A 20,423-nucleotide genomic window follows, 5' to 3' on the forward strand; every position below is an offset into this window, starting at 1 on the left:
TCCTTTGTCTCATGAGTCTCCAATTTAGAGTGGGAAGTCTGCGGTAGATCGATGGCCAGCCACAAAACAAAATTATGCTTTGGCAATAGAGGGTTTTGTCCAAATGATGCAGTGCCATGGCACTGTAGGATGGTGAAGATGAATTTCTTTGAGTGTTTGAGAGATATTAGAGAAATCGTGCGGAAGATGAGATCCATTCGTATTTGTCACTTCTGCTTGAACAGGGCGGTGGGAGAAATGATGTGTTGCCAAGTTGTGGTAGGATTCTAAGCAATTCAGGGGGAAAAGCTCATGAGGAGTTCGAGATGAATGAACTGAGAGGAGTCATGCTGTTAAATGCAGAGGCATTAAAGTTAGACGTAGAAACAGGGCAGTGTAGAGGGCCATGGGATAACCAGCTCTCAAACCATAAATTAATCCTCTGGTTTCATTTCCAATTTCGAGCTTGATAAGAGGTTTGATGGCCGACCTCAACTACAGTAGCTTCCTCCAACTCCAGGAGCACTGGCTTAGAATTTGTACCTCCCAAATGCTTCCACCTTTAAGTGCGTTGGTGTTGACCCATTGTGTCAACAACATATCCTTCAAGATTAGGATGTGCTAGTAGTGTTTCAGGACTGCACATTTATTCCAAATGTGTAGATTTGGAATGCCTAGACCACCTGCAGATTTGATAAGGCAAATTTGGTTACCATGCTACCTTAGCATACTTCAGCTCCAACTCAGGTCTTGACCATAAGAAAGCTCTAAAGATGGAGGTGAGCTCAATTAAAGTACTCTTTAAAAGGATAAAATTCGAGCTGTAATACATTTGAGTACTGAAAAGGATGGCATTGACTAGCTGTAGTGTGCCAGCAAATGAGAGTGACTTGCTTGTTCGGTGCCTGATTCTCCCTGTAATCTTGCTTGTGAGCGGTCTACAATCAGCGCACAGCTATCAGTCAAATAGAAATTAGGGGAACTCCCAAGTATCTCATGGGAAGAGAGCTTTTTTCAAAATCAACCAGTGATAATATAAAAGCCTCAACTGATTCACTAACCCAAGAGAGGAAAATATAGTTTTTCCTGCTGTTGAGTTGGAGACCAGAGAGTGAAGAGAATTTTCCAATGGCATTCATTAGGATTTGGACTGAGGAGAGGCTTCCATGGCTGAATAACATGATGTCATTAGCAAATATGAGACATAAGGGAAAAATGTTTACATCTCCTATAGTATTTGAAGGAGGGATCAGCTGCAGTGTAATGATTTAGGATTGATGAGCAAACATGCATGACAATAACAAAGAGAAAGGGGAAGAGCAGGTCACCTTGTCTTAATCCTTTAACCCCATTAAAATACCCATGAAATTCTCTATTAATGGAAATGGTATAGGAAGGGGAAGTGATGCATGATGAGATCGACTAAATAAATGCCAAGGGAAAGCCTAAAAGATGGAGAGTATCAACCAGTAATGGCCTTGAGATAGTCAAAAGCCTTCCTCAGATCCAATTTCATGGTGCATCTTGGTGAAAAGGTATGGTTGTGATACCATTAACTAACTCATGGGTGATGTGTGGCGTGTGTAGTCCGTGGTTTAGCTCAATTTTAATATTTGTAGGACCACTACTTCTGCAATAGAATGGGTCGTATAGCATTGTAGGGTATCGTTCTTAATTTTGGAAAAGTACTTTCAATAAATACAACCAAACTATTTTATGATTTTTTGTTCTACGGAAACTATTTTGTAATTTTCTCAACCAAGCACTTTCTATTATGATTCTCTGAAAACTATTCTTAAAAATTATTTTCATAATTGCAATCCAAGTGAGGCCTTAGATTTCTGCGTGAAAATATGCTCCATAGTATCCCCAAGGGATATGCAGATAGAGAGCATGTACTTTTCTTCCAATCTATTGATCATCCGGAGCACAATCAGGGGCACGCTGGCATGCAAACAACTTATCTTTGGCAACATGGAGCTGTTGGAACGTGTTTTAAAATATATGGTTGTATTTATGAAGGATTTCATAATATTCTTAAAATATATTAGTTTCCTTCTTTATTACACAAACAAGAAGTTGTCTAATTGGTAGATGGAGAATAAAAGCTTTCATTCTGCACAAGAGCTCTTGGGTTCGAGTCACACATGCCCGAGGAGGTTGGAATTTTCACTCTCAATCATGATTGATCATCTCCCTTAATCGGTTACATGATCAAGCGACCGTAGCCATCCGATCTCTATTGGATTTTGCTTAAGAGTTGCATGATCAAGCAATCTGGACCGTCCACATGGGATAGTGGCAGATGGCCATCCAACGTATGATTAGTAAAACGACCTTTGGGATTCTAAATTAAGTATAACATTTAGTGCAACAAAAAATTGGAGCACTCTGTCTTTTTTTTGGTTTTTCCCATTTTTCATTTTTTTGACATTTTCGGGTCTTGAGTCAAGTGGGGTCAGGCCGGGTCAAGTGTTCGAAAAAAAAAATTTCAACACTTTGCATTTATTATTTTAGGACATATTGAACATATATATTTCATTTGGGGCACATTCGACATCATATTCCATTTTGGGGCAATTCTATAATTATTTTCTAGATGTTTCTTATTTTTTGTGCCCTTTCACAATTTTTGAAGTTGTGTGACCCACCTGTGTTTCCGTTTTTCCCATTTTTCTTTTTTTGATATTTTCGGGTCTCAAGTCAAGTGGGGTCGGGCTGGGTCAAGTGTTTGGAAATTTTTTTCCAACACTTTGCATTTATTATTTTAGGACATATTGGACATATATATTTCATTAGGACACATTCGACATCATATTTTATTTGGGGTGATTTTGTAATTATTTTCTAGATATTTCTTATTTTTTGGGCCCTTTCACAATTTTGAAAGTTACGTGACCCATCTGTGAACTACAACTTTTAAGAGCTGACGAGGATGATGAGGGAAACAATAAAGCCTCCTACAGCTGGCTCCGAATCCGACTTTTAAATCACCCCCAAAATCTCAAAATGTTCCAAATCGAAAATAGAGACGAGGGTTTTGAAGCCTTTGGTGTACCTGATGTAAAACCCTTCTATGGCAAGTCACGAATCACAAAGGTGCTAGATGATACCAAACTTTGAAGCCAAGAACAAAATGAAAAGAAAAAGAAAGGAAGAAAAGAAAAGAAAAGAAAAGTGGGAGTGGAATCTGGCCCCATATGGCTGGCTTTCTCTCTCTTTCCTAGCATGTACATATATACAATATATATATATATATATATATATATATATATATATATATATATATATATTTATTTATTTATTTATTTATTTTTTGTGTGAAAAGATTTTCAAAAGAGGTACATGTTTTGATAAATTTGTCCTACCCCCAAACAAAATAAAACACTGTCTTTAGTGTTTGAAAAAACAAAATACTGAAAAGTGGTGAATGAAATGGACAATGTACCGTTAGAGATAAAAAGAAAAATTGGAATGAATTACCTCTATTGATTTGGTGCTTCTAAAGTACAATCCTTACAGATAGTCATTGCAAAAGAGAGACCAAGTGCTCTTGAAATTGTGCAGAGTGTACCCCCAAACAAAATGTAAGTATATCTAACTGGAATATCAAAGAAATCCGAAAGAAATAGACATAAGAAGCTGGGTTTCCTTTAAAGAACGTTAAGTTTAACGTCTTCAGTCAGACACAAGGGGATAGTACCCCCATAGAGATCAATGTTCGATGAGGAGAATGTCCTCAATTTCATGAGACTTGAGCTTAAGGAAAGGTTTTAGACGATGAACATTAATTTAAACAATTCCCCAGTCGTGGGGTCTTGTACCTCAATTGCACCATAACTTGTCACATGTTTGACAAAGTATGGGCCTAACTAACGTGACTGTAACTTCTCGGGAAACAATTGAAGATGGGAGTTATACAAAAGAACCTTTTGCCTGATGGAGAAATCCTTTCGAAGAATGTGTTTATCATGTTCCAACTTTGTTTTTGGCTTTATATATTTTGGAACTCTCATAAGCATCATTTCAAATTTCTTCCAACTCATCAAGTTGGAGTTTCCTATGTTCATCGACTTTATTAGAGTCAAAATTCATGGCCTTAATGGCCCAATAAGCACGGTATTCCAGCTCTACAGGCAAATGACAGACTTTGCCATAAACCAAATGGTATGGGGACATTCCTATAGGGGTCTTGTAAGCAGTTCGGTATGCCCACAAATCATCCTGAAGCAGGAAGGTCCAGTCTTTCCGTGTAGGATTAACTATTTTTTTCTAGTATTTGCTTGATTTCCTTATTGGATACCTCAACCTAACCATTGTGGGTAATATGACAGGGCCACTCTGAGTGATACCATATTTGGACAATAAACTTCCAAATATGATAGGCGTGTATTTATGAACTTGTCGTTGTAAAATACACTCCACACAAAAAATAAATACCTACGACCATTTAACTAAAAATGTCTCATGGCAAGTAGGGTCGAATCACGCAAAGTGAGTTTTTATTTTTGGACAAGAGATTTTAAAACATTGATTTTGGAATTTGTCACGAACTAGAATTAACTCAAATCATAAAGAAATGAATACTGAAAAACAAAAATTTAAAGCAATATTAGAACAAGAAAATTCAAGTATATAAATTGAGAGTAAGAAAATTATAAGTAATAAAACAATAATGTATTAATTGAGAATAAAATTACAACTAGAACAAGAAGAAAAAAACTCTCTCAGAATCTATTCTATCTATCTCTACCTCCTTTGTTTTGTGCAAAAGGGTTGCCTATTTATAGCCAGATGAACAACACGGATCCACTTGCCTATTCCAACTTCTCTCATCAAAGGTCAATCACCTAGTCCAACTTCTCTCATCGGAGACCATTCCTTTTCATTGCCTAATCTAACATGTTGCTTCCTTACACACCATCACTCCTTATCTTTCTTTTCTTTGTTGACTTCTAACCACTTCCATTTTATTTCTTTACTTTTTTTAACTCATCATTTTTTCCCCTATTCTGCACTTCTTTTTTATATTTTTCTCTTTTCTTTTTCTTCAATGATGATGTGGTAGGTGATGACATGGCAGGTGATTGACTATGTAGCAAAAATATAACACCATTTTGTTGCACCTTGGATTTGAACTTGAAAGTTCTTAAATGATAATTTGCATAACACACCAACTTCCCTACAATACTCCTTGTGTACATTTTTTGTTATAAATAAATATAATCTTCCTTTTGCAGCCAATTCTTCACTTATTTTCCATTTTTGTTTCTTTTCTTCTCATTTTCAAATTGTGCCTACAAAATATAAAAATCAAATATAAGAACATTTAAATAATATAAAGACTAATTAAATGCTTATTTTTGGTGCATAAAATAATAGTTTTTGTGTACTTATCATAAAGCCAAGCCCTTGGCTTCTAGAATTCTGAAAAGTTAAAAGTCAAAGAATCCCACAATGCCAAAAGTGACCTTCAAACTTCCTCTCAAATACTACTATGCCATAAAATATCATCTCCCACTCAACTACACCAATGACCACATATACACTCATATAACTATATAAGTGCACCACATAAATAAAATCCTCAAAGTTAAATAAATAGATAAATTGGACAATATGAAGGAAAATACCCGAAATCTCATGGTGCATAAATCAAGATGCGTCAAAATAATAAAATAAAATAATTCAAAAAATATGAAACGTTACAGTGTGGGTGTGTAGAACATGATTATTTGCAATGAGCATATGTGAGCCATGTGTATGATGAGTATAAATGTGATATATGCCTTGATTAGTGTATATAAATGTTATCTCTATTACATTGGATTTATATTGGGCTTTTAGAATTGAAAAACATGTTAGAAGGGAATGAAATGACTTACATAGTTGCTACGTGGTCATTCCATTGTTGTATTTATATTTGAGCAATTAATTTGGGTATACAAAAGGGTGTATTATGGGTTGTATTCAAGGTGTTTGATAAAAGGTCTAGGTGGAGGCATTGTGTTCGATTTTGTGACGAGAGCTATTAAAGCTATGATTATTTTCATGAGGTGGAGTGAATGTCACATCATCCATGGGTGCATTGCATTGCACCATTACTTGTCATGGTTGTATAGATATCATTGTTGATTCAATAAGAGGACTCGGTGCCCAAGAGTTGTGAGCCCCTGTGAACATTGGCCAATGGGGTATGAAAGTGCACTATTTTATATTCATGTCAAGGAATTTGATTTTGGACATTTGGCATTTAGCATTTAGCATTTTGCATCATGGCATTCACATGAGTGAGTTATGTCATGGTGGTGTTCATGGGTTACACTGGGTTCATAGTCATTGGGATTATGTAGATTTTATGATTATTGTGGTTATTGTGATTACTTGGTTGACATTATTTGATAATGTGCTAAACATGTTATATGACTTGGTTATTTGTCTTATTTGGGTTGTGTCGGACTACCATGCTACGATAACTATAGTTAGGTTGCATAACCCCATTATTGTCACGAAGCCTAGATTTAAGAGCACGACCTTTCATCATTGGGATACCGATGATTTTTGTATGCCCTTGGAGATTCAAATGACGTAATTTATTTGTGTGATCCACCAATCCTATTGAGTTGTTGTACTCACCCCCATTATATTAACATTTTTTCAGGGTTAGACTTACTATGGAAGACGTTGGCATTTTGAGAAGTCTAGTGACTTGTTTTGGGAGACTTTATAATTTCGTGTATCTATGTGATTTCAGTTTCATTGTTTAATGGACTTATATATGTATTTGAGGCCTCCTGTATATCCTTGCCTCTTGTCACTTCATTTTTAAGATATGTAATGAGACCATGTAGACCAATGACTTATTGTAATTATCATTTTGTAAGTATGTATGCTTTCCTTGATATCTTTGCCATTTTTATGTATGATGTATATCATAGATGGATACTAGTATGGTAGGGTGGTAACTTATCAAAAAAAAAAAAATGGTAGGGTGGTAGAGTGTCTTACCAGCACCATTGTTATTTTCTTTCATTCCATCATTCTTGATTGTTGAGGGACTTGGATTCATGTTTTAGCACACCTTTGATGCATTCATGTTGGCCTAGGAGGTGCCCAAGGCCTTAGGCACCAAAAACTAGATTTTTTGGTGCCGTAGGACACCCTACGATCGATTGCACCTTTTTCGGGTCCAAAACCAAAAAGTTAAGTTCCCTACAACCGATCGCAGTTGCCCTAGAATCAATCGTAGTTGCTCATGTTCATAGCACCTGTTTTGATGGCCGAACTTCAATTGGCCATAACTTACTCATTTCAAATCCAAGTTAGGTCATTATTGTGCTCAAATTGATCGTCTCAAAACCAGATTTTCAATGGTTCCAGTATCATTCAATTATTCCAAACATGGCTTGAGTTATAACCCTTTTATTCAGGACTGGTCATAATTTTCTTATGCTAAAAATGCTTACTTTTGATGAAACTTTTCCTCTAGAGCCTAGTACCCTATAGGATGTTCATATATGTTTGGTATGACGTTTATGGACTCCATTTGGTACATCATTCATGGTTACGTTAGTTATGTAGCCTAATGTGGGCTTTAGTTTCAGCATTTTTGCTTTCGCATTTGAGTCTAGGTTAGTTTGACTTTAGTTTTAGCTTTTGCACTTGGTTCTCAGGTTCGGGTTTCATATCATTTCACTCATGAATTGGGTCACTTAGATTCGGGGCATGACAGGAATTCCTTTTTTATGGGAAAGTTATTAAAGGAAATAAATTATTCCTACATTTCATTGGTTCCCAAATGCCAAAACCCTTCTTCCCTACCCTTTATTAATATACAGTTGCTTAAAATTCCAAAAAATAATAATAATAAAATAAAAAATAAAAAACCCTTCTTCCCTAAATGACTACGTGCCCATTTCTTCTTGTAATTTCATGTACAACTCTATAGCTAAACTTCTAGCCAATAAGTTCAAAAGTGTACCCCACATTATTGATTCATCACAGACTGCCTTTGTTAAAGGTAGAAAAATCAGTGACAGTGTTTTACTTACTTAGGAACTCCTCCATGAATACCATAGGCCTTCTCCTTCACCTAGACATGATGTAAAGGGATATTTGAAGAAAGCCTTTGACTCAATCAGTAGGGGTTTCATCATTGATGTTCTGATTCTCCTAGGTTTTCCTCCTTTGTTCTCATCATGGATCAAGGAGTGTATCACTTCTCCCTCCTTTACAGTCTCATTAAATGGTGAATTGGCTATTTTAATGATGTTAAAGGGTTAAGGCAGGGTGATCCACTTTCTCTCACTCTCTCTTTGTAATAGTTATGGACTTCTTTTGCATTAAAAAAAAAAAAAAAAAAAAAAAAAAAAAAAAAATATATATATATATATATTTTTTTGAACCCCTCTTTCAAGTTCGATTGGAAGTGTAAAAAACTTGGCCTTTCTCACCTCTCATTAATTTATAGAAGATTCACTTTTTCTTTTTCATAGATACATAGTCTCTAACTATCCAAGTTCTTAAATAAGCTCTTGAAAAATTCTATAAACTCTCTAGACTTTCAGTTAGTCTTCAAGAGTAGCTGTGGATTTCTCCTCAAATCCGTTTCCGAGATGGGTCTCTTTCTCCATCGGACAACCATTCCTCGGCCTGTACCTAAAACTAGGATTCGACTGAGAGATCTTCGTCATCAAGCTTGTCCCAAAGAAATCCAATTTCACTTCAAGCCAGTAACATACAGAGGTCCTGTTTTCTTTCTTTCCCCCAGGATCTCCTATGAAATATAAAACATAATTCATATAGCATTTCTATAAATCCTGGATGGGGGATCGCTTGGAAGTGAGAAGCTAGGTGAAAGAAGAGATACTGACACCGCTTAAAGGTGCCTGTGGATCTATCTAGAAGTAAGCATCAAAGCTTACAAGCACACAAGTTCATCCTGTGTACCTGCCAAAATGGCATCGGAGTTTAGCACCTAGCAAGGTTTACTCATTTGACAGCCGTTGATTTTGCTTTTGTTCCCGCACATTCCTTTAGGTTTTCAAACAAAAAGGCTCTGCCGAATGCCATCGTTTATACATTGATCTAGTCAAGGCGGAGGAAGAAGCCAGAGAACGGGGTTGAAGTTGTTTTGCCGAATGAAAGGATTCGGTCTTAGAAGAAGCAAAATGGTATTGGAAGAGTTATCCTGCGATTCTTTACGCCGCGCGGATGAGTGGCAGACGCCTTTAGCGGATTAGCCTCTATAGGTAGGGGATGATAAAGACATAGCACCTAAGCGCTTTTCTGAACTCAGTGGCAGCGCGCTAAAAATGTGCGAAGTTCTTGAGGAATAGGTAGGAGAGGGGAGAGGGGACGCCTCTTGATCCAATCCGTCTTCCCCTGGCGAACCAAGGACCTATGGAAGTCGGGGCTACCCTGGGTTTGCCCGTTAATCTATGTTTTTGAAAGGGTTTTTCTTCGCTGGAAGTTTGACAGTAGTTCGAAGGAACATTCAGGTGCTCACGAGATAAGGGCTATTAGGTTTGGGTTTGGAGTTTGTGGACTTCAGCTAGCCTTTGCTTTGTTGGGCAAATAAAGATCCACCCCATACGGGCACCGCCTTTTGACCTCTCGTGTAAAGTATATTACACCTGCCCGAGGACTTCGTTCCAAGCTATCAAATCAAAAAGAATATTAAAGAAAAGCAACTGAATTTTTTTTTTTTTTTGAACCATCCGGACTTCAACATCTCATCCTTGCAAAGCTTAGATGTAGGATCTTTTGCTAATTAGACATTTGGGGTACCTTTTATTTCTACAAGGATTAGGGCAGTACTATCAATCTCCTCTAGAAAGGATCTCAGCCAGAGTCCCTCATTGGACGAACAAGTATCTTTCATATGCTGGTAGGCCACGACATCTCAGATCAGTTCTAGTCAGCAGCATTCACATCAACTGGGTAAATATATTCATTCTTCCTAAAAGCACCATTGCTGACCTAAACAAGATCTTCATGAAGTTTCTGTAGTCTAAACATTTATAGAAGTTGATTGGAGCTAAAATCTCACGGGAATGTGCTCACAAACTAAAGTCAATGGGTGGACTATAGGTGTGACGTCCCACATAGCATGGGGAGAAAGGTTTGAGACATAGCATGGGGAGAAAGGTGTGATGACCCGAATTTTTAGAATTTTAATTTAATTAGTTTATTATTTTTTAGACTGTCTAAATTAATTAATTATTTATTAAAGTTAGTGGCTTTTGAATTTTTGATTTAGTTTTGGGTTTTGACGTCCCACATAGCATGGTGGTGACATGGTATCCACTAAAAGTGATTCAATGGGTTTTGATTTTTCTGTCACCTATTTTATATATACTTTGATGGAGTTGGTAAATGGGAGGTTGGTGAAATGATGGAAAAGAAAAGAAGAAAGGAAAAGTTCGTGTGAAATGGGGCGGTTTTTTTGGTCCAATTTTCTTTTTGCTTTTGTTCACGTGGGCTGTTGCTTGGTTGAGAGGAAATAGCAAATGAAACGACTTTTGGTAGGGCCTACTAGGAGGGTTGTGGTTAAAATTCATTTGGGTGCTGGCTGTTCACGTGGGTGGTCTGTTTGGAGTAAGTTTTGGCTTTGTCTGGTGATGTAACAGTGATGGTCAACTGTTGGTGATAGTGGTGTGTCGATACAATTTGCCTATATAATTGGGTGCTTGTGACTTGGTGTGTATACAAAGACAGAAGAAAAATTAGAGAAGTTTGAGAGAGAAAAATAGAGCGACAGAGAGTTTGAGCAAACAGTGAGTGAGCTGAGAGTTGCAGAGGAGGCTGAGCTTGAGGACTTGTTGATTCAGTGAGGAAATCTCTTTTCAGTGTAGGGTTCTCTATACCTTGAATGGCATGGGAGGTTTTGATTAAATGTTTTATGAAATGTTTTTATTAAATGCATATTTATTTTGTTTATACTCACCTTATGATTTTTCCTACTGGAACTTTTGTCTCAACACCCTCCAGTTTCAGGTACCGAAGATGAACGAGGATCGCTAGAGACGGGCTTAGAATAAAAAGTCGGCGTTGTTAGTTATATTTTTTTTTATTTGGAGTTTTTTTTTTTGTATATTTGAGGAAATTGACTTTGTATAAAAGAGGGGGGTAATTTTTATGATCCTGGATACACCACATTTTTCCTCATTTTGACAACTGTCCATTTACGAATACAATACTTACAACGCTTCACACCATTAAATCAAGAATACAACAACTTTACATTTATATTGCTAATCATTATGACAAAATAAAAATTAGTTGGAAAATAGCAAGATGAATCACAGGTTGATGGCATAAATGCGTATTATTACTAATGTAGCATCTCAATTAGTTAATAACATGTTTGCTGAAGAAGATTATGCACAACAGAATGTTTAATGTGGAAGAAGCCTAGAAGTGATAGATAGCATAAGTAAAACATGGACATGATCACTCAAAATTTTGAAAGAAGACCTAAACTTCTGCTCTTGTTCTTCTAACCGTTAAATTACACTCTTCTTCCTTGCTTTCTTCTTCTATATTCCAAGAAAAGGAAAACAAATGTGAAAAGGAGAAGTATGTGTTTGGCCCCAATTCTCACCCTCGGTATTGGAAGGAAAAACTTGTGCAAGAGCTGTTCAAACAGACGTGCTCATGGAAGATGGCTTTTAATGTTTCTTCACTCCCTCCAGATGCAACCAGAAAAGCAGCGAAACAGAGCCTGGTAATGTACATTTGGTTATTTACCCATTGGTGCCATCGAAACTGCCTTGGGCATAGAAACTCCCCACATTTTTGCCTCTGCAACAGCTCGTTCTCTTTCCAAATCCCCTTTTAACATCCTTGCTGTTTCTTTTGGAGAATCATCCCTCTCAGACGCTTCCAGGTCCCACGTACGTCCAGAGCCTCCCCCATCTTCGTTCTTTGATATTCTTCCACCTCTCTCATCTTTGCTTCTTTTATTATCCTTGTCCCTGGATGATCTGTAGCTATGGTCGGCCTGGTTTGCCAGATAAGAGAGGGCAGTGACCACATCCCCAATGGGAGGACGGGCAAGAGCCTGTTCTTGGATACACATGGATGCCACAGATAGAGCCTGGTAGAGTCCCCGCATCGGATACCGACCCTGCAGTCGTGGGTCTGCCAACTTTGCACATTTCCGTCGGTCATTGATCAAGGGACGTGCCTGCAAATACAAAGAACATTACCACCACTCAATTGTTACACAAGCAATAAAGTGTATACAGTTGTAGGAGAAATGGCCTACCATATAGGCAAATAAACTACAAGATGATTAAGAGGATTACCCATGTGACAAGATTATGTTCTCGTTGAGGTCTGGTGCTGTCAATGGCTTTACATCCGGTAATAAGCTCCAAGAAGACTACCCCAAAACTGTAGACATCGGACTTCACAGTCAACTGTCCTGTCATGGCATATTCAGGAGCACAATATCCGTAAGTGCCCATGACCCTTGTGGAAACATGTGACTTGTCTCCTGTAGGACCAAGCTTCGCAAGCCCAAAGTCAGAAAGCTTTGGGTGATATCCTTCATCCAATAAGATGTTCGATGACTTGAAGTCCCTATAAATAACTGGAGGTTTTGCTTTGTCATGGAGGTATTCCAAACCTTTGGCAGCACCAGCAGCAATTTTCATTCTTGTGTTCCAATCTAATGGTTCTTTATCAGGTGGAAGATCTGTGAAAGATCATTTTAAATATTAGTGAGAATATAGTCCATTCCACTCTGACGGTAGTGGTAAAACACATCATAGATATTATGAAGCAAGAGATAAAAAAATTACTCATTCGTATAAAATCCAAGAGAAAACAAATCTTCCTATTAATCTCCTTCAATAGAACAAGGAATATTATACAGGCACATCAGTTTGAAATGTGTGAGATACGTATTTGTAATATTGGCATTGTTCGGAGTCAAAACTTGATGATCGAGTTGTATCTTCGTTTATATTGAGTCTCGGTCTTTTAGAGCTGAAGCTCAAGTGCCTCTTACTGTTGAATATTTCAGGCATGTGAATGAGGACAAATTAAATTTATATGTTTTGGGTTGGTTGTGAGAGCATTGAACTTTTTGGAGTCAAAACAGGTCAATTTTTAGGCCAGAGCAAAAATAGAACCGGTTTGTGTTTATAACAGAACCGGTTGCGTTCTGAACAAAACTGGATGCATTTTTCTGAATGTGTTTTGGTAACTTTTAGGTTAACTATTTTTACCCAAATAATTAGGGAAGTACTTGTATGATTTTAAAACCTCTTTTTACCCTATTGAAAGGGCTCTCTAGTACATATATAACATATCTATCTCTAACCCTATAGAAGATTGATTGCTTCAATTGGAAAAACAAGATTTTCATATTTTACATGAACAATGAAGCTTTTTTAGGGATCTAATTGTGTATTTTTAAGAGCACACTCTTAAACATGAGAGTGATTAGGGTGATGTTCTTCTAATGATGAACACGGAATCTTCAGAGTCTACACCATATTACAGATTGATAAGATAAGCAGAATTTCTTCTAGCCTTCACAAAATTCAGGTTTGAAGGAAAAGGAGGTCTCGATCACAGTACTAAGGGTTCAAAGCATTCGAGGAGTGTTTGTTGATCTACCAGCATCCCTTCTACAAGGATGAGTAAGTCTGAAGTCTATTGCATTGGGATGGGATTGTCAGAGATGGTTCTTCTCTCTGTTAGTTTCTGTTTAGGGCTTGAGCCCCTTTTTTAACCAAGAAAAGGAGAGAAAGAGAGAGAGACTGAAAAAAAGCACGCTTCGCATAATTAACAGTGTCTTCTTCAGCTATTTGGGTCTAGTAATGCACAGAGTTTTTCTGCCTGAAAGCAGGCTTTTCTTTTAAAAACAATGTATTTGTTTGGCAACAAATATTTTTGTTCTTTGTTTAGAACAAAAGAAAATGCGGCCATGCTAGGACTCACAAAGAATCCAATGAAATGGAATACTTGCCAAACAATATTCCAAGTATGGCTGCGAGCTAAGAAGCACGGAAACGAATATGGGACACGGATACGACACGGATACAGCAACACCGAAAATTCTAAAAAATTCGGACAAGAACACGGCAAATAAGAAATATATTATATATATATATATATATGTTGTTGTACTTTAAGAAATTAAGAATAATTTGTTGCCAAACAAAATGTAATAACATGAAATGAAATTTGACAAGTAATGTAGTTTGTTGATGAATTGAGGAGAGGATTCATTTGGTCTTTACTTTACCTTTTATAGAGATTCAAGTTGGTAACTTCCAGCAACTCCCATCATGTTCTTCAACTACCAGTATTCTGCGTTTACCGGAATAACTTCTTGTAGGTGCTACCACATTCATTCACTTCTAGTTTTAAGTTCAGCTTATAACTTCCATACCTTTGGCCGAAAGGAAGCACAAAAATATTTGTTGCCAAACAAAATGTAATAACAAGAAATGAAATTTGACAAGTAATGTAGTCTGTTGGTGTGTTGAGGAGGGGATTCATTTGTCTTTACTTCTAACTTTTATAGAGATTCAAGTAGGTAATTTCTTCAGCATGGTAACTTCCAGCAACTACCATCATGTTCTTCAACTACCAGTCTTGTGTGTGTACTGGAATAACTACTTGTAGCTGCTACCACATTCTTTCACAGCCAATCTAATGCTCAGCTTATAACTTCCTTACACCCACGTTCTGGTGTTGCACTTTGATTAGCTGAGTTGTCTTTCATACAAAACTCCACTAACTTCATGGTTCATGGTGGTTACCTAATCCCATAAAATCTCTCTAAGTGGTTGCATAAAGATAGGGTAGTTAAAACCAACTTGTTTCCTAGTTTTATGCTCAGCTTATAACTTCCATAAACCCACGTTCTGGTGTTTCACTTTGGTTAGTTGTCTTTCATGCAGAATTCCCCCAACTTCATGAGTGGTTATCTTATCCCATAAAATCTCTCTAGGAGGTTGCATGAAGATAGGGTAGTTGCAACCTAACTTGACGTCTACTAGAACCATTCAAGTTTCTAGTCTCTAAAGACTCCACATCATAGCAAACACTTTCATCATAACATATGTCACGGTTCAGCCTTTGATTGGCCTCTCAATCAACAATCTTGAAATATACTCTAACCCAACATGATCGGCCCACATCTCAGTCTTCCCCTAGTAACTGGTCACACGTCAGTCTTCCAGTGGCATTCAACTGATAATTTTGGTATAAATAGTATCATCTCAACTATTTTGGTTTAGAAACAAAAACCTCACAATTTGACCTAGTCAAAAGTGATGCTTCAATTGTAGCATAAGAGTGTAATCTATTCTCATCACCCCAGCATAATTTTTTTTCTTTTCGCTTAGCCACAATTATTTCATCACTAAGGCCCACTAGATCCAAGAACTTTTTACTAGTGTTCTTATCTTTCCTAATCTTCCTTGCATTCCCACATAAGCAAATTAAGACATCTCCCATCACCAACCACATGCTTTGTGGTTCATAGCCGGTTCCATTGTTGATTTTTATTGCAATAATAAAAATTAAATTTAGTCTTAATTTCTCAATATCAAGAATTGACCCTTGTAGGATTGACAGCCACTAAGAATTGAATCTTCAAACTCAACCTTTACCAGTACTTTAAGTTTACTACCACGCTACAACATTTCTGGACATATTTGTACTTACAAACAAAGCGTAACAAAACAGGGCTTGATTATAGTCTAGTAACTCCATAATTACAAATTGCACTTTATACAACAACAAAAAAATAAAAATGAGAAAGAAATTTTTATCAGATAAAGAGAATAATATAATAAAACGTTACCGTGGAGATGATCTTCTAATGATCCCGAGGGCATGAATTCATAGACAAGAAGCCGTTGGTCCCCATCAGCACAGTACCCAATCAAACTCACTAGGTTAGGATGATGTAGAAGGCTGAGCATAAGAACCTCCACAAGAAATTCCCTGTTGCCCTGAAGCCCATTTCTGTCCAATTGTTTAACAGCAACAACCTATGTAAAGCACATCTTTATCAGCACATATGGAAAGTCAAGAGAAACCAAAACAACTATAGCTTTTTTTCTCTGGGGTGGGGGTGGGGGACGGGGAGGTCAAGTGATTCCACGATTTACATGACATATAGCTTTCTCAAAATCTAAAGAGCATGGAGGATCAAGTCCACTTCAAGGAAAAATATTGAGCAAAAATACTAGTGCTTAGAACTCAAATCAACTCAACCATTTTAATTCATTTTCTCTTTCATTTTATATCCAATACGTGCTACTTCAACCGTTTTACGAATTTAATCATTTCTCGTCTTCTCACAAATTCATCAACATCTGCATTAAGATGAGAGAATGCTCATCAAATAAGCAATACAAAAGAGCAAAAATATTAGTGATTAGAACTCAGATCAACTCAATAAAGCCTTAATACAACTATTTGACACTGGTTACATGAATCTTTTTCCATCATTCTGTACTTTCTGACATGAATATTTTTTCGTCATTCTGTACTTTCTGACATATTCCTTTTTCTACTTTCTACAATAAACATCAACGCGGATCAAGTCACTCTTCATCATTAGTGCAGTTATTTTTCTTCCCAACACAAGATCAAACATAAAATCAATTCTTTCATTTATATCCAATAGGTGCTACCTCAACCGTTATACGAATGTAATCCTTTCTCGTTGTCCCAAAAATCCATATCAACATCCACATTAAGACGACGACCAACCTAGAACGTGTTATTTCCGGACCACCCAAATTCTTATATTTATATTAGTTATTGTTGAACACACAATATGCTACATGTATCCTATCATGCCTTAAAATTTCTTTTCATATTCCAAATGATATGACTTGTTTGACTTCTATAATTTTTTTTTTGGTTAAGTAACTTCTATAATAAAAGAACACAGGTCTTCTTATAGAGTCTGCAACTTACTATATAAGGTATAAATTATACCAAGTCCTTAACCCAAGTGGTGTCTCCTTCCTTCCAAATGGAAAGTTGAGGGTGCAAATCCCCAATAGGACAAATGTGAGTGGGTGGGTTGGATTGGGTGGGGAGGGGGTGGTGGGTGTTGGTTGGGTGGGTGGGTTACCTTCCAGAATATATATATATATATATATATATATATATATAATACATTACTTACAGGTCGAGCCATTTGATACTTGTTCAAATAATTTTTTAGTGAGACGAAAATGAAGTACACCTTCAAATAATCACCTTCCTACTTTCTTTGAATAATTAAAGAAATTACATAATGAGAAGAAAATGAAGTATACACCAGTATTAATTTCAAATCTAAGTTGCTCTACTGTAATTGAAAACTTCTTCATGAAGTTTGCAGGTAGAAAATTTCTTTATATAAGAATCTGATCTACCTTTTTCCCAAATATCAAATACACCTAAGAATTTTAGGGACAGATATCAACTAACAGAGTAAAATTATACATATGGATAACAATTAAATGATGGGTTGTAACTCTACTTATGATGGTAGGGGGGAAAAAGTTATGGATAAAACAGTAATCACCTCAATACAAAGCACCAGCAAATACTATTTTCGCCAGAAAGTAGAGCTCAACTTAAGTAGAGGAATGATCAATAAATATTTTGGAGCTTGAGTTCTTAATAAAATTATTATAATAAAGATTTTTTTTATAATTTTAAAGTGCTCAATTACGATTAGTAAGAGGGGCCAACCAGGTTATAATAAGGAATTTAATATAGTTGGTATATATTTGACTTGAATTGCATATTTGAAACCTTTTTTTTTTTTATTAGTAAGAATGTATTAGGCATATTTGAAACTTTGACTGAATAAAAACTTTTTTATTGTGCTATTTGAAGATTAAATTGAAACTCCTTAACTAACCAAATGAAAATCAATCCAAAATTCTTTTTTTTTTTTATAAAAAAAAAAAAAAAAAAAAAAAAAAAAAAAGAAGAAGTAAACTCAGAAAATGCAGATTTGAATACAAAAATGAAGTTTACATATAAAAGAAGACTGCTAATGGGAAAGTTTAATCAACCATATTGTGGGAAGACCAGAAAGAGAAATTTGACTGGCAATGTAATTTAAAGAATACAGCATTGGAGTTTTCTGATCTGTCAGATGTTCTCTTCAATTTTCCTTTTAGTTAATACTGTATCCCACTATATTAGTTCTTTATGCCTTACTTTTAGATGTCTTGATCAGATTACTTGATCAGATTACTGTTTTAAACTTTCTTTGTCCAATTATTGAATAAATTTTGATTTTTTATTTAAGAAAGAGTTTAATTTGAAACTATAATGGATTGAAGATTGTTTCCATTTTCTATGTGTAGAATCTTCTAGATTGTCCCAATTAACTAACTATGCTGCATTTGTTGCCTTCTACAAGAATTTGGAAAAACATATGAAATGTTCATTTATATGATGAAAATCCTCATTTGAATCAAATTACCTCCTTAATATTGCAAATCAATATGGAACTAACATTCTTAATTTAAGGAAGAACCAAAAACTTTTACCTGACCCGTGCTCTCGAGCCGCCCTTTGTACACACGCCCAAATCCTCCTTCCCCTAAGAAAGACTCTGGCCTGAAATTCTTTGTTGCAGCAGCAAGCTCACGAAATGCGAATGTTTGTGCACCGTTAGGAACATCAGGCCCTAACTTTTGACCTGATGATTCCATCCATGTCCCCACATTGCTTCTTGATTTGAGTCTATCTCCTCCTGCAAATCCAATTAAAACAAAGAGGAAGGTATAGATCAAGCACCAATAAATTGTTCAATCATGTCATCCCCAATCAACAACACCAATATCAAGAACACAAAATCTCAGAATCCTACAGCACACCTCCCATATTTTGCAAGTTCAGTGGCTTTGGTGAAACAAAAAAATTAACACAACAACAACAACAACAACAACAACAACCAAAGCCTTTTTCAGAACTACGTGGGTCAGTAGTGGTGATCAAAAAAAAAAAAACAAAATAATAAAATAAAATAAGGGACGATCTGTTATGCTATAATCCAAACCAAATCAGTAAAAAATCCAAACTTCAAACTTTCACTGATAAGATCTACTTGGAGTGCAGTACCATTAGAAAACTAAATCACCAAATGAAGCTCATAGTGTCACTAAGTGACACAACCCATAAACATCTAATTATTGTTTCAGTCATTTGAATAAGTTGAACACTTATTCCACATCTAATTTCAATAGATTATACAAGAGGATCTAATTTCAGGACATGGAAAAATAATACTTATAAACAGTATCAAAATAAAAAACAACTAGTCCTGAATATTTATAAACATTTATAAACAATATCAAAATAAAAAACAATCAGTCAGTCATGATCAATCGGATTTATATAATTAAAAATAAAAATAAATCATATACAGATATTGTTGTTTGACATGTATATATGTTTGACATGTATATATATAAAGACTAACCAGAAGATAATCTAGATATATTGGAAGTGACTTGTGCGTGGCCAATCTTATGATGATTTCGATCATCATAGGGTTTCTGAGGATTAAGATTTTCCGCATCCTTCGAATCAAAACACGGAAAGCACCCCATTAATCTTCCCAATCCAAAGCTTCAAATCCTTTTTTTTACAGATATTCGATGAACCCAAAATGGATCAAACCTTCATGCTATTGCAGTAATAATTTCAAAGATGAATCTATGTATATGTATCAGAAATTCTCCGATGAGTTTGAAGAGGTCGACGAGATTGGAAGTGAGAGAAAGAAACAAGCAAAGCAAAATCAATACGAGCCGAAGTTGGAAGAGCAACCACAACAGAAGAGATTAGGAAAGGGTATAGGTATTGCTTGCGGTGAGAGACGATAATTTACATTGTTATTGGGACAGAGCTTTAGCCGGCTTTGTCTTCAGCTCTTCTTTACATAACCGTCTGCTGTCTCTTGCATCTGTATGTATTTATTTATTTATATATATACACACACGCATATATATATATAAGGTAAATAATGTGCATTTCCATTTTAAAAAAATAAAAATAACGTAAATATCTCTTATAAATAAATGACTCTTAATGATCATAATGTCTTTTTACATTAAATTTATGCATTAACTAAAAGTTAGAAGAAAAAACATTAAAGTCTAACATCGGGGTCATAGTTTGTCAACAAAATGGGATATGACTTTAATATGTGAGCGGTGAGAATAAATTTTATAAAACAGAGTTAATTAATCTAAATAAAATCCAATTAAAAAAATAGACAAATGAACGATTCAATAAACAAAATAAAAAATTAATTAATTAATTTCATAGCATCGTTTAATTAAATTTTGTTTTTGTAAGTTTAACTTAATGGTTTTTATTTTTTTGTGATCGAATTTGAATCAATCACGGGTGGATAAATTTATTGCAAAGATAAGATTGATTTTCAT

General features: G+C 35.8%; 1 long non-coding RNA gene and 1 pseudogene across 1 annotated transcript; one reads left to right on the plus strand and one right to left on the minus strand.

The window, feature by feature from the left end:
* Window positions 1-10,692: 10,692 nt before the first annotated feature.
* Window positions 10,693-11,119, plus strand: LOC132303389 (uncharacterized). Its single transcript, XR_009481193.1, has 2 exons — window positions 10,693-10,831; window positions 10,972-11,119. It is a non-coding gene; the product is annotated as an uncharacterized LOC132303389 (long non-coding RNA).
* A 170-nt stretch (window positions 11,120-11,289) lies between these two features.
* LOC132303388 (serine/threonine-protein kinase PBS1-like) lies at window positions 11,290-19,939 on the minus strand (annotated as a pseudogene).
* Between the last annotated feature and the right edge of the window lie 484 nt (window positions 19,940-20,423).

This window comes from Cornus florida, unplaced genomic scaffold, assembly GCF_030987335.1.
Source record: "Cornus florida cultivar Cherokee Brave unplaced genomic scaffold, ASM3098733v1 CherokeeBrave_3.0.0_Hap2_Chr04, whole genome shotgun sequence".
In the NCBI taxonomy this organism is placed as follows: domain Eukaryota; kingdom Viridiplantae; phylum Streptophyta; class Magnoliopsida; order Cornales; family Cornaceae; genus Cornus; species Cornus florida.